The 13917-nt window shown below is 41.7% G+C and overlaps 1 protein-coding gene across 10 annotated transcripts in view; it reads left to right on the top strand.

Moving 5' to 3' along the window:
- Nucleotides 1-13917, top strand: part of ANKRD44 (ankyrin repeat domain 44) — a 310935-nt gene that overhangs the window by 89220 nt on the left and 207798 nt on the right. For 2 of the 10 annotated variants that reach the window (XM_061380544.1, XM_061380526.1), the window contains one exon: nt 3365-3480. The exons of the other annotated variants lie outside the window; for them this stretch is intronic. The gene's annotated coding sequence lies outside the window, so the exon portion shown is untranslated. The remainder of the gene's footprint in view (nt 1-3364; nt 3481-13917) is intronic. 10 annotated transcript variants of the gene reach the window in all.

Below are 13917 nucleotides of genomic sequence, written 5' to 3'. Positions count from 1 at the left end.
TGTGCCAAGCTTTCACTCTTTCCTTCCTTTTCTCCATATTCTCTAAGCTTTCCCCTGCCTTGGGATATTTGTCTGTTTGGCCTGATTCTGATTTCCTCTGCAGAATGTCTTCCCTTGGGAGATGAAATGCAAGTTTCCTTTTTGTGTTTGTGCTTTCTTCTATTACAAATAGAAAAACAATCCCTTTTTTTTTTTTTTAAGTGATTTAAACTATATGATCTCTTTGATTATCTTCTGGTCTTTCCAGACTCTGATTATTCTCAAGAGTAATCAAGGTCTCCTCTGCTTTTACAGTGCCATAAAATTTTGTTTTATTCACTGTTTTAAAAACATAACTCATATCCTTTAGGATTTCTTGTATTTCACAGTCTGTACTATGCATTTCTTTGTCAGGATTTTGTTGGATGAAAGAGACAGAAATCCCTCTCAAATTAGTTTCAGCAAAAATGTCATGTTTCGGAGATGAATGATAGTGGTGATTGAGCAACAGTGTAGATGTACTTGATGCCATGGAACTGTACATTTTAGAAAAGTGAGTTTGTGGGTCCCCCTATGCTGGGGAGTCTGAAGGGGCTTCAGGAAACTTTCTTTCCCCCTCTGTCCTTTGGACATCAAATGTTTAGCTTCTCATCAGTTCTGTTTTAAGCTTCAGAAGTGCAAGTTTCCTTTAATATGTGAGAGCGATCTGTGGGAGGCGGGAGTGCACTGTGGAATGGGTCCCAGCTGGCAATGAACTGGGGGTGTCGGCTTGGGAGCAGTTAAAAGCAAAGTTCTCAAAGTAGAGTGATCAGCTTGAGCAATGGTGTGAAGATGGGAAAATACAGGAAAACAGTCCGTTTTGGCTCTCACGTGCCCTGTACCATGTGTGCAGAGTGAAGGAGCATGGTATAGCTGAGTTCAAGAAAGGGGGCCAGGCGTGCATTCTTGGGGCCTTGGCCTGCTGTGGCCCCCTTTGCCTGGCAGAGCTACAAAGCTGTTCTTTTCTGGGCTTCCCAGGTGACACGATTGCCTCTAATTCACCCCGAGCTCTTGTCTCTGGGGTTCAGTATGGTAGGCTTGTACAGAGGCTGAACTTTGGCTCCATTCACGACTGAAGGCTCTCCAATATGTTCCTCTCTGAAAAGTATATTCATCCCCAGAGACTTGCTTCATCAAAATCACATCCTCCCTGGGGGTAGTCTGCTTCTAATGACTGTTGAATATGGAGTATAAAGTGCTAGCCCCTGATACCGAGATGGGACAACTCGGGGTGGGGGGTGGGGGTCATGCCAGGTCCAGAGCTTCTCATAGAATAATCTCAGGCCTCAGTATTACAGGATTTCCCAAGCAAATAAGAATCCATCCTGTTCTGGTTTTCTGATCTCAAGATCAGGAAATTCTTTCCTATTTGTTCCAGTATTTTGACTCTGCCTATACATTTTCTTACTTATAACCTCAGCCTTCATGCTATTGCCAATCTTATTTTATCCATCCATAGGAAATAGGGAAAATATTTTAGTCAAGGAGTGGAGGGCTTTGGGGCTTTGTTGCTAAATATTGTTTCCTTTGGGGCCAATTACTCAAATGTTTTTCTGGAAACTCTGTGGGAGTTGTGTTCTGAACTGAACTGTAGACTTTTTAGATCTGGAAATACGCTAAAACAAAAACAAACTCCCCCCAAAACAAGCCCTCCAACCCACTCATTTAACAGAGGAGAAAACTGTACCCCACAGTTGTTAAACAACCCTATCATATGTTTATTACCTCAAAGATGAAAATCTTAAGGGTACTCCTTGAAGAAGAACAGGTAAGTGACTCAGAACCATTATTGCTCTGTCCCAAAGTGCAAAATAGGCTCTTCTGGACTTGTTATCTGGCTATTTTCCTGTTGTTTAATTTCTCAATTGTTTTACACAATTTCAAGTATCTTTGAGATATAGAGTTGAATGTGCTATTTTTGCTGCTTCCCTGCAGGAAAGTCTGTAATGTCATTCAAGCAAGTATCAGTCTTTCTGTAGTTGAATCACTTGAATTTTGGTAGGTTGGGGTGACACTAACGTTTTCTAACTTGTTCCCCTATTGAAATCTATCTGGGGAGCCATTCAACCTTAGTGCAAATCTGAGTTTCTGGTTGATTTCAGAGCCTTTGAATGAAGTCCTGGTGGAACTTAATATCTGATGCCCTGAATTTTTCTTTGTTTGTTTTGCTTCTCTATGGGTTTTAACTGAAAAGTATATGAATCAGTCAGGAAATAGGTAATTGTGATTATCTAGATAACCGAGTAATGTGGAAGATAATTGGGACATGAAAAAAAAGGTGGAAAGGAAATGAAATGATCTCTATTCAACAGCAAAGCCAGGCTCACTTGGCAAACAGTGATGAGAAAATAGTCATAACTCCTTTATCTTAGGTGCCTCCCATCTGCTGGTGATTCTGCTTCGAATCAGCCAGTTCTGCCTTTTTATTTGTGATGCTGGTTGTGTCTTTTTTGTTGTTGTTGTTGTTGAAAGAGTAATCTTTTGGTTGGTTGTTTTTCTGTCAATGTACTTGCTTATACCAGCCACTGCTGCCTTAGGTTTCATGCTATTTCAGGGTAGTAAGATAGTGTTTCCTGGAAGCTCATGCTTGTGATGGCAGAAAAATGTGAGAAAAGGTAGTTTTGTGTGGATTGATGTTGTGTTGAATGAAAATGCTACTCTCTTCCAGTTAGAGAAGGGCAAGAAGAAGACAGTGAAACATGCCTCTACTCAGTGTCTTGGAGAGAAGTCACCCTTGCTGTCCTCTCAGGATCCAAATCAATTTCTGAGAAAGAACTCTGACTAGTTGACCTGCGTCATGTGCCTGCCTTGGTGATGAGGACAGCTGAGGGAAGTGTTTTATGAATAATTTCATTGGAATCACAGGGATTTTGGGGGGACAAGTTCTTAGAATGGAGGGAGGCAGGACAGACTAAAAAAGCTTCCAGATTTTCCCTGCAGTGACACTGATCTTTGGAGGGTATTCACAGTGGGTATGCCAAAGAAATTTGTTGGATCACTTACAGGATAAGCCAAGGAAATATTGTGGTTTTCTCCAGCTGAGAGACTTTTAGGGCAAAGCATCAGCTCATCTTCTCTATTGAGTAGAAGTAACATTCTTGTAGATTACTTAGAGATCAAGACAATAATTTTTGAAAACTGTACCAGACACACTTTATTTTAAATGATGGCTTTGTTCTCTGTACCTTCACATGAGTTATAGCCAGAAGAGCCGGGTGATCTCCTTTTGGTTTTACAAATAAGACAACAGGCATCCAGAGGCGACGTTTCAGAGGTGGCAAGGGGCAGAGCAAATCCTTGAATACAGGTCTGTGTGACTTTTTGTGTTTTTTCCTCTATGTCTTAGCTGCTTGACAGAGAACTGACAGATGCTGCTATTAATCAAGGTTGAGAACTTGAATACAAATTGAGACGAGAATGCAGAGGAAGCAGCCTCGTGAATCCTGACACAAAAGCTTAAAGGTTTTAAAGACCTCCAATATGTCTTGGCTGTTAGGATCTCTGTTTGTTGCCACAAAATTAGGACCAAAGACCTAACTGCTGGTAGATTTCTAAAACTGTATACTCCCTTGCCAGTAGGATTTATGTTGAGACACTTATTAATACTTTAATTAAATGGCTACTTAGTCACAGGGCTTAATATGTATCTTTTAAAGTACCAGATATTTTTTTCCATATACTTGGTCAACCAAGAATGTGTTTGTTCTTCATTAAAAATACATAGAAATGTTTTGTTTCACTTAATTGAAACCATTTGAGGCCATCAAAATTATCCAGGGAGATGTCCTCTAATCTGTGGGTTTAGGCATGGATTAAATTGGAAACTAGACATACTGCCTCACACTTCCCCATTTCAAGTGTTAAACTGAGGTACTGGTTTAACCCCTGCACCAAGAGACCCTCATGTTGCCCCAAACTGGGGTTTCTATAGCCCAGCCAATGCCAATCAGAATGGCTTTTTCTTTCTCAAAAGTGAGAAAAAGCTTCAGTTGAAAAATTAGAGCTGACTATTTACTTCAACCCTGAATATTCTTTGGAAGGACTGTTGCTGAAGCTCCAATACTCTGGCTACCTGGTGTAAAGAACCGACTGATTGGCAAAGACCCTGATATTGAGAAAGATTGAAGCCAAAAGCAGGAGAGAGTGGCAGAGGATGAGATGGTTGGATAGCTTCAGTGACTCAATGGACATGAGCTTGAGCAAACTCCAGGAGATAGTGGAGGACAGAGGAGCCTGGCCTGCTACAGTCCCTGAGGTCTCAAAGAATCAGACATGACTCAGTGACTGAACAACAACAAATTTACTTCTTAGTGGTTTTCAGTAAACAGGGTGAAATAAGCTACCTTGATTTGCTTAGATTTAATATATTACCTCAACATTGAAAGCTCTGATATAAAACTAATGATAACATATCAACTTCCTTTTTTAAAAAATTGTTACTTTATTGGAGGATTATTGCTTTACAATATTATGTTGGTTTCTGCGATACATCAACATGAATCAGCCCACAGGTATACATATGTCCCCTCCCTCTTGAAACTCCCTCCCATCTCCCACCCTGTCCCACCCATCTAGGTTGTCAGAGAACACTGGGTTGAGCTCCCTGTGTCACGCAGCAAATTCCCACTGGCTATCTAGTTGGTTCTTCCAGTCCCTGAATTCTGGCATGGCCTAACTTGGAACACCCATCTGGGGAGAAGCAGCCCTTATCTCTGGCCTGAGACTTTGCTCTACTATACCTGACAGTGTCAGTGGGCTTCTGTTTTCTAGTTACTCTTCAAAAATTTCATTTAAAAAGTGATTTCATTTATTACAAAAAAAAAACAAACAGATTTTTATTTTAGAATAGCTGCTTTACAATGTCGTGTTAGTTTCTGCTGTACAGCAAAATGAGTCAGCCATATGTATATGTATATCCCTTCCCTTTTGAACTTCATTTCCATTCAGGTCTCCACAGTGCGTAGAGTTCCCTGTACCATACAGTGTGCTTCATTAGTTATCTATTTTATACACAGTATCAATAGTGTATGTGTGTCAATCCCAATCTCCCACTTCCTCCCATCCTGTTTTCCCTCTTATCCATATATTTGTTCTTTATGTTTATGTCTCTGTTTCTGCTTTGCAAATAAGATCATCTGTACCATTTTCTAGATTCTACATATATGCATTAATATATGATCTTTGTTTTTCTCTTTCTGACTTGTAATTTCATTTAGACATCTGTTTTCATGTTTAGTTTTTAAAATGTTTCCTTTTTCTCCCAACTGTATCAGTCATGATTATTAACTGTAAATTTAGAATATACACATGAGAAAAGGAAAAAGGAGAAAATAATTCATTTGTAATCTAATCACCAAGAGAAATACTATTGGCTTCTTGATATTTTTCTGTTTTATTTATGCTTATTTGTGTATATGTACTTTAAAATACAGGTTTGCTTGCTAGCTCACTGTATGTGTTACTTGGTGTGACAAAATTATTTTTGCATGTATGCTGTTTGCTAGGCCTTGGATATGGTTTTGTTTATTTTTTTTCTCCACAGCAGCAGCAGCAGCAATTTTATATAACAAATATTTCTTCAAGTCTTTAAAAATTCTTTGAAATATTATTTTTTAAAACTTTTTGTTTTGGGGTATAGCCAGTTAACAGTGTTGTGATAGTTTCAGGTGAACAGCGAGGGCACTCAGCCATACATATTGAAAAGTTATTTTTGATAGGTATATAATATTCTACTATTTGGATGTGTGCCGTATTTTATTACACTAAGATTATTAAGATTCCAATTTTTTTTTATAATAAATAGCACTCCAATAAATACCTTGAACACAAATCTTTGTGCTCATCCCTGATTGTTTTCTTATGACAATTTCCCACAAAATTACAGGAATAAAGGATGTTAATATATGTATAGCTCATTCAAATGTACCCTTCAGCTGCAACCTCCATCTTATTCTATGGTTCTTTATTCCTTAAAGTGATTGGATTGCTTTACAGTGATCCTAAAATAAATGGCATAAAGAAATCTAAAATATGTTTTAGGAAAGATTTTATGCTCCCAAAGACACAAACATTTAATCTCTTAAAGTGACTGTGGTTGAGATATGTATCTTTCTAACAAGGGAAGAAAGATTTCTAAGCTTGTTTACTCAGAAAGTCTGATAAAACGGATCATTAAGAGTGTTGGAATTGTCTTGTTTATGAAAACTTACAGTTAGTTTAAATTGGCCATTAAAAGATCATGTGAACCAGTCACCAAAAGCTTAGAAATGGACAGGTCCAATTCCATTATTGGTTCAATTACAGATTTTTTACGCTTAGGCTTAGCATATAAGGCTGATAATTGTGGTGTGATAAGATCACATAGTGCTCAAGTGTATAATAAGCCTTGCTTAGCCGGAGTAGAGAAATATTTACCAGTGTTCTGCTAATGAGCTGTTCATTATATCATTTAATTAGCCAGATTTATTTTAGCTAAGGTTAAATATGTTTAATATATTTAATAGAGGTCTTGAAGTAACATGTGCTGAAATCAATTAGAAGAAATGCAGAAAAATTCCAAGCAGTCTTGCTGTAAAATAATCACCATGCAGATATTATTTTGGTTCATTTCAGAAAAACCAGAAAGATGGTTGGAAGAACATGTACTGAATCGTAATCCATGCCAGAAATAGTATTTTCTATATTACCACCACTTCTTTTGTAGACCACTTTGGAAGAAGATGGTCTAGTCCTCTCCTTTGGAAGGTACTCCTTATTCAGCCTATTCTCGTTGTAGGTGGTGGGCTTACCAAGTGGCTAGATTTGTTGATTTGTATATGAGGCAGAAGTCACATTGAGTCAAAAATTAACTTTGAGAGTCTCTTTGGAAAGCCCCACGTTGGAGGCCCATGCTCTGTCTGTCATGGAGGCCAACACAGCCTATTTTGCCTGCACAGTTGGAACGCATTGCACTTTCTTTGAACATCAGACAGGCAGTTGGCTTGTGTGTGGGGGCTGACGTGTGTGAAAAATGTTTCCTTAAACACCAGAGTCCCACTCAGGTCTGAGGTGTGCACACTGGGAGGAGTTCAGTGGGCTGAGACTGACTGAGGGAGCTGAGGAGGGATGCTGCCTTCTCTTCTCTCCCTCACCCTGGGGCGTGAGGTCATCGGGTGGGTTGGCTGGCTCGTGTGTATATGTCTGCCTCCCTCCTTCGCGTAGGTGTTACTGAATTCTTTTGAGAGAAAGCATGTGTGATGTGACAGCAGTTGCCATGATGCCAGATTTTTACCCATTTTTACTCACTCTTCTGTGAGACCCTCCAGTGATCATGTTGGTTAACACCCACTGTGAAAGCAGAGTAGAAGAGGCAGAACAAAGGAATGTGTTATTTTGAAACTAATCTATAATAAATGCAATAACTTTCCTTTCTCTACATTCAATGAACAGAGATGTATTGAGAGCCTACTCTGTGCTTGGAGCTAGAGACACAATGGTGACTGTCTCTGCTCTTCTGGAACTTATGGTCTTGGTTAGACTTTGAAGATGTGGCTTTGCCTAGGCAACACGGGGTTGATTAGATCATCACACCTATAAGGACTTAAGTGTGTGGTGTAGAAAATGCTCATTTGGGGTTCTTGGTTTGAGACTATGATGGAAATAGTTTCTCTGAGAGCTATCTGCTATCCACGCTCACATGGGTATTGGTTTATGATAACCAACCTCAGAGGCCAGTTGACCCTCTCGTCTGATGCCAGTGTGGTCTCACTGCATCACCACCTGCCTGGTTTCAAACTCAGCTCAAGTGCTCCCTGATGTGTGGTATCTTCTGCATCCACTGGCACCAGCACCCCCTCATTCCAGTTTCTCAAGTCTCAGGATCTGCGTGCCTGTAATATCTCCTCTGCTTCTCCCAAAGTGATGGCAGTAGATTGTGTGTGTGTGTGTGTCTATATGTATGACAGACAGACAGACTCAACAAAGTGCATTCCTGTGCATGAGAATTGACTTATGATTCCCAATCCTTCATCATTAGAGTGATGGTTGCAAATCTGGAGAAGATGGCAAAGTGTCGGGTCCCCATCGTGTGTGTTCCTTTGCCTCTCTTGGCCTTGACAGTTGACGTTTTGTGGGGCTTCCTTGTGCTGTGTCATCTCTTGCTTGCTGTCTCTCACATTCTCTCTTGTCTGGGTTATGGTTTATAACCTCCTGCCTTTCTTACTTAACACCCCAACTCTCCAAAGTTGGTAAACAGGGAGAATCTTGTGGTGGGGTGGGGCAGCAGGACAGTGTGGCCCTGACTTGGTCCAAAATTGTGTTCCTCGATATGGATGCCAGGATGGATGCCTCAAATATGCCAGCATCCACACAATCCACGGGATTGATGTGATTTATCTTCCCAGGCAGTTAACTTTTTTTGTCAGTCACCTAAAAACATTATTTTATTCTTTTACAGTGAAACTAATGTAGATATCAAGGTGTAGACTGCAAAATTTACAGGAAGTGTAAGTTAAATTATTTTTGAGGCAGCCACCCAGAGGGACACTTTCACCCTTGTCTTCTGTTACACGGACTTTGGAGGAAGAGTTGAAACAGGCCTGGTTGAACTCTGGCTCCTCGGTACGGTTTTCTGAGAGGTAGGAAGGGCGCAGTGCACATTGCATGCCTTCTTCCTCGCTGCCCCCTGCTTCCGCCAGTAGCCCCCCTGTGTTATTGGTCACCCTGGAGGCACTCTGTACCACTTGTCACCCCTTGTGTGTACCTCCCCGGGCCGCCAGCATGGTGGGCATTAATCCTGGGTTTCCTTGGGCCTGCTCGAAGGGCAGAGTCTGTGGTTTGTCAGAATCCTGGGGGTGAATAGTCCAGTTATGAGAAATGTGAAGAGTGGTGGAAATGGTTGTGGCCTGCTTCATGGCATCAGAGTGGGCAACATAGGCTTCCCTTCGTGAAGGGACCAGCATCCCCCTGGCCTGACATCCTGTTTTGGCATACAGGTGTGCAGTGGAGCCTCCAGAATGTGACGGGGTGTCTGGAGTCCTAGGTGAACCCACGGAGGGAGCAGTTCAGGATTAGCTCATAGGCTACAACACAGACCCGAGCAGGTTCCACCCTGGGTGCTTTGTGCTGCATCAGAGGCCGCAGGAGGACATTTGTCCCTCACACGTTTCACTCTTCCCTGCGCAGAGCTGAGACCACGCTCAGCTTCAGTTTCTGACCTCCTTTGAAGCTGCATCTCTCCATGCAGGAGGAATGACATCTGAGCCAAAGGAAGCCGATACATGACATTTTAGTCCACCTAGCCCCAGCGCCCTAATCTCTCCAAGTTAAGATGTTCCAACAGGTGGGGCCGTCTCTTTTAAGACCTAGCTTCTAAGAGTAGAATTTGTTTCCTTCTTAATCTCTGGAGGAGGGTGATGCAGTAAGATAGGCATCAGCCTTAAGGAACATTTCCGAGGGTGCCAAGTGTGTCTTTGATGCCTTTCCAAAGGAGGCAGCTCAGCGTGGTGAGGAGGGCACCAGTGTTGGGACCACACAGATCCAGATTTGGGTCCTGCCTTAGTCCTTCGCTACCCTTCTATCGTTGATCAGGTTACTTTAAATTTCAGAGCCTCGTTTACTTCATCTGTAAAAGGACGGTGTTAATAATAACTCACTGTTGGTGGTAAAGAGGAAGCAAAAGTGCTTGGCATGTAGTAACTCATCAAAAAATGCGCCTCACGGATGTTCTCCAGTCCCCAAGCCCAGTGTTCAATCCAGGGCGGCCCTTCTCAGGAGGCTCCAAATCACATTTACTTTCTTTCCTTGTCTCTGTTGGAAACACCTATCCTGCCTTTGCTGCTATCTTTGTTCAGGAGTCAGAAGAAAAGAAAAACTAATTCTCCATAAGATGTGACTAAGTGATAACCTTCTAACTCAGAGGTGATTTCAGCCTAAAGGGGAAACTTTTAACTTAAGGGAATTTCTGTAACTAAGAGAAGTCTTTCCAGCAGTAGGAATGGGTTCCCGTGGTTTCTGAACAGTTTCCTGCTTCGCCCGTGGTCCCCCAGGTGAGGCCCCAAAGTGCCCTCTCTCCCCAGCAACCCTCACCTTGTAGATGCAGCCCTGTTTTCACTCCCTCTTGAACTGAAATTCTTGCTCTGATTCTTTGTTCTGCTTCCTAGGCATCTTGGGCTGTGTGCTGAGGCAACTTACTTGTCTGTTCATCTTTCTAAAATCAGAAGCAACGTTTAGTGCTTAACTCTTTCTAGCTTTTCATGGTGATTTCTATAAAGTATTCCAGTTCTTAGAGGAAAGTAAAAATAGTTAAATAAAAGAACTTTTCATCTTCGTCTGTATCCACTGGATTGTCTAGCTTTCTCTAAAATCAGAGTGGCAAATAGATCAACTGTTCTCGATTGCTAGTCTTTGCCTGGAGTACTTCAGTTGTTGAGAAAGTTTCTGAAGGTCTGTTTGAGATTGAAAAACATGTCATGCTTGATTAGTGATGTCTACACAGGTACAGGAAGAGAAGTGCAGTGCTGACTACATTATTTGTCATGCCTTTCTCCAACCCTCTAGCCTTTAGTCACTTCGTCATTTCTCTCTTTATTTGCTCTCCCACTTGAGAAGGTTTTCAGGCCAGGTTACTCTGGTCAGTGATTTAGCAGGGCTAAAGCATGACGCCAACTAAAACTCATTTTCTGTAGATTTCATAATTATCCTTTTCTTGGGGTCCATTCACATGAATGATTAAGAATTCTTACAAAGTCAGGGTTTTGAATCCTGGAGTGCCTAAACAGCATCAGGATTTGGTCCACTCAGAGAACTACTCAGAACATCTTGCCTTTTCATCTTTAAAGAACTATGAGCATGTGAACTGTAGGCAAGGAAATGAATTGCATTCATGAATCACTTGAACAGCACAAAGCAAACCAGAGAGCTGTCTCTACTAGTACTGGCTGTTGTATCCACTTTGCCTTTGTTCTAAATGCCTATTTTCCAGATAGCCTAATGGATGAATCACACTATGTTCTGAGAGAAGCTGAAAAACATCCTGGAGAAAATGGGTCATTTACATGGGGTTTCGGGTTATTCTTCTCCAAGGTTACCATTAGAACGCATTTGAAAGCACTAAAATGAAAGCCGTTCTTGAAAAATAGGCGCACGGTGTGTGGCATGGTTTAGCTTTGCCTGCTCACCTCTCCCACTGGGAAACTGAACTAGTCTTCACATGTCGAAGGTTGAAGGGCTAACAGCTCTTTGCTCAAGTGTTGTTCATCCTCTGTTCTTCCCCAGTGTGGGAGGAGAGTTGGGGTTAGATACGCAGATAAAATTTTCAGTGAATTTAGGGGAAACTGGCCAGCTCTCTCCGACCTCCATTTGGTTCTGTACTGTTGATGTGTGTGTGGGGTGGTTATTGGTATCGAGTGTTCTCCACTAGGGCACCTGAAGGCAGGTTTATGTCATACCTTGGTTTTGAGGCTCTTCTGTGGAGTTAGGTAGAAAATATCTAAAATGTTTAACAAATCTTGAGCATCTCTTTGAACATCCAGAGTAAAATAAAATATATTTAGAAAGTTTGAGGGAAGCAATTTTTTTTTTAAGTTTATCAATACTATTCAAGACTACTATACAACCATAACCCAATAATAGCAACAAAAGCTCCCATCACCATTTGGCATCTCCTCTTCTTCTTTCCTTGTTGTATAATGTATAAAAGGGGGAGGAGGACTTTAAATTTTACTTTTAGAAATCTGATATATTTTTTATAAGCTGATTCTCTTTGGAGGCTGGCCCATAAGTACTCAGGGAATTTGTATCTTGTCTTCATTTCTATTTTTCTCTAATTTGCCAAATGCAAAGATTAGGATTATTGAACCATTTGGGACATGAGTTCTTTCTTTCTGTAGCATTCCTGGGAAAGCAGATTTTGACTCAGTACTACAAACCAGTAGTAATATGCCTCCCTTGGCTGGTGGACCAAGGAAAAGTGTACAACACAGCCATGAAAGATCATCATGGTGAAAGAAGAAATTACAAGAGGGCTTCCTCAGTGACTTGATTTCAGTGCAAACTACTTGAGTTGGTGTTTAAAAAAAGGAAAGGGGAAAGAACACATTTGTTTGTTAAGGTGTTGTTTTTCTTGCTTGCCATTGAGATGCTAGGATGATAAAAGATCAGAGGAGACATCTGAGAAGTCGAAGAGAAACTAAAATCACCTCTAAAAGAGAAGCAGCTTAATGTGCTATCCACAAGGACAGCTGTTTAATCAAGGGTCATTCTTATACTGGAATCAAGTAAAGGAATGAAAAGAATGTCGTGGCTGTGACTTAAACCACAAGGACTCTCTGGTATAATAGGAACATCCTGGTTTCATGGGTGACCCAGCATGGAGACTGAAGGGTTATTCAGGACCTGGAATGTGCAGACTTCTGGAGACAGTGGATCAGAGCCCTGAGAGTCCCCTTCAGATCTGCAAGGCCCTGAGCAGGGAGACCCTTCAGAACCCACCACTCCTCAACAAAGTTGTGACTCTCTGGCTGCTTGTTCTGTGGTCTGTTTTTGGATAAGTCCAAACTTGTTCCCAGACCACCTGGTATCTATCCTGAATACAGCAAGAAGGGTTTTCATTTAATTTAGTATGAGGCCACATTTAGTAAATTGTTAATAATTCTTCTAATTTATTAATTTAAACATGACATACCCATTTTTTAAGCCAATCACTTCTGTTTAAGGAAAAATGTATTAAAATGGAGGTAAACTCTTTTTACTTTGCATGAATGAAATATACCAAGAGTAGGCAGTCTGCTTTATATCCTCACATATGAATATTAGAAACATAATGCTGGAGAGTACAGGGCTACTGTGGATATAATTTTTCAGATTTATCTTACGGGACTCTTATACTTAATGATTCTTTTGGAATTGATGATGGAGGAGGGAGGAGCCAGCCCCCTAATGTCCTTTAACTATGATATAATTATTGATAGCATAATCAATCAGTATACTTTTGGTATATTATTTAGTACTTTTAAAAACACTTCTACAAACATCCTCTGCCCAGCAGAAAGTGAACTGCATGACAGCAAGACTGTGTTTGTTTTTGCGCATTCTTGTATGTCTAGGTCTGGCAGAGTGGCCAGTACATAGCCCGGCTCCATAACATTATTTACAGAGAGAAAGGAAGAGGGAAAGGAGGGAGGGAGGGAGGCAGGGAGGAAGGGGCACAAATCATCTCTCTGCTTCATAGCATCCTCTCTGCCATCATCTTGGTGAGGATAACCACCCTTCAGCTGAAATTACTGCCTTATCCCACCATGTGGTCCCCTTGCTTCTGGTCAGTCCTGCCCTGCCAATCCATTTCCACACCTCAGCCAGTCTGATCTTTGTAAGATGGGATTCTGAGTACATCACTCCTTTGCGGTAAACCTAAACCCTTTCTGTTTCCCTGAGGATACATGGTAAAGTCTTAGCATGGCACATGAGTGCTTGGGGCTCTACCCTGCCCGCTCGGCCAGTCCCACATCCTGCCACTCCTCTCCTTGCATCCCTTGTTCCGGCCACTCTGAACTGCCCGCATTTCCCCGTGCCTGCTAGGCTCCCACTGGCCTCTGTGCCTCTGCAGGTGTTGCACCCTCAGCCTGGACTTCCTTTTCTCTTTTCACCTTAGGACCCTGGGTTTGATGTTACCTCCTCCTGGAAGCCTTCCCTGATAACTAAGGGCTGAGTTGGGTGCCCCTCCTGTCTGACTCCCTAGTTCTCACTGTGATGTAATTACTTACTTTTCTGCCTCACTAGATTCCAAAATTTCCTGAGGCTGGGGACTGTGTCTTAATCACTACTGAATCTCCTCTGCCTGGCATGTTGCCTGGCTCCTCAGGGGCATTTGAGAGATGTTAGTTGAGCTGGTGGAAGAGGGCATTGTAGTGGAGTTGAACCAGC

This window comes from Bos javanicus, chromosome 2, assembly GCF_032452875.1.
Source record: "Bos javanicus breed banteng chromosome 2, ARS-OSU_banteng_1.0, whole genome shotgun sequence".
In the NCBI taxonomy this organism is placed as follows: Eukaryota; Metazoa; Chordata; class Mammalia; order Artiodactyla; family Bovidae; genus Bos; species Bos javanicus.
The sequence above is the reverse complement of the archived record's forward strand: the minus strand, read 5'-3'. Positions and strand labels throughout refer to the sequence as shown.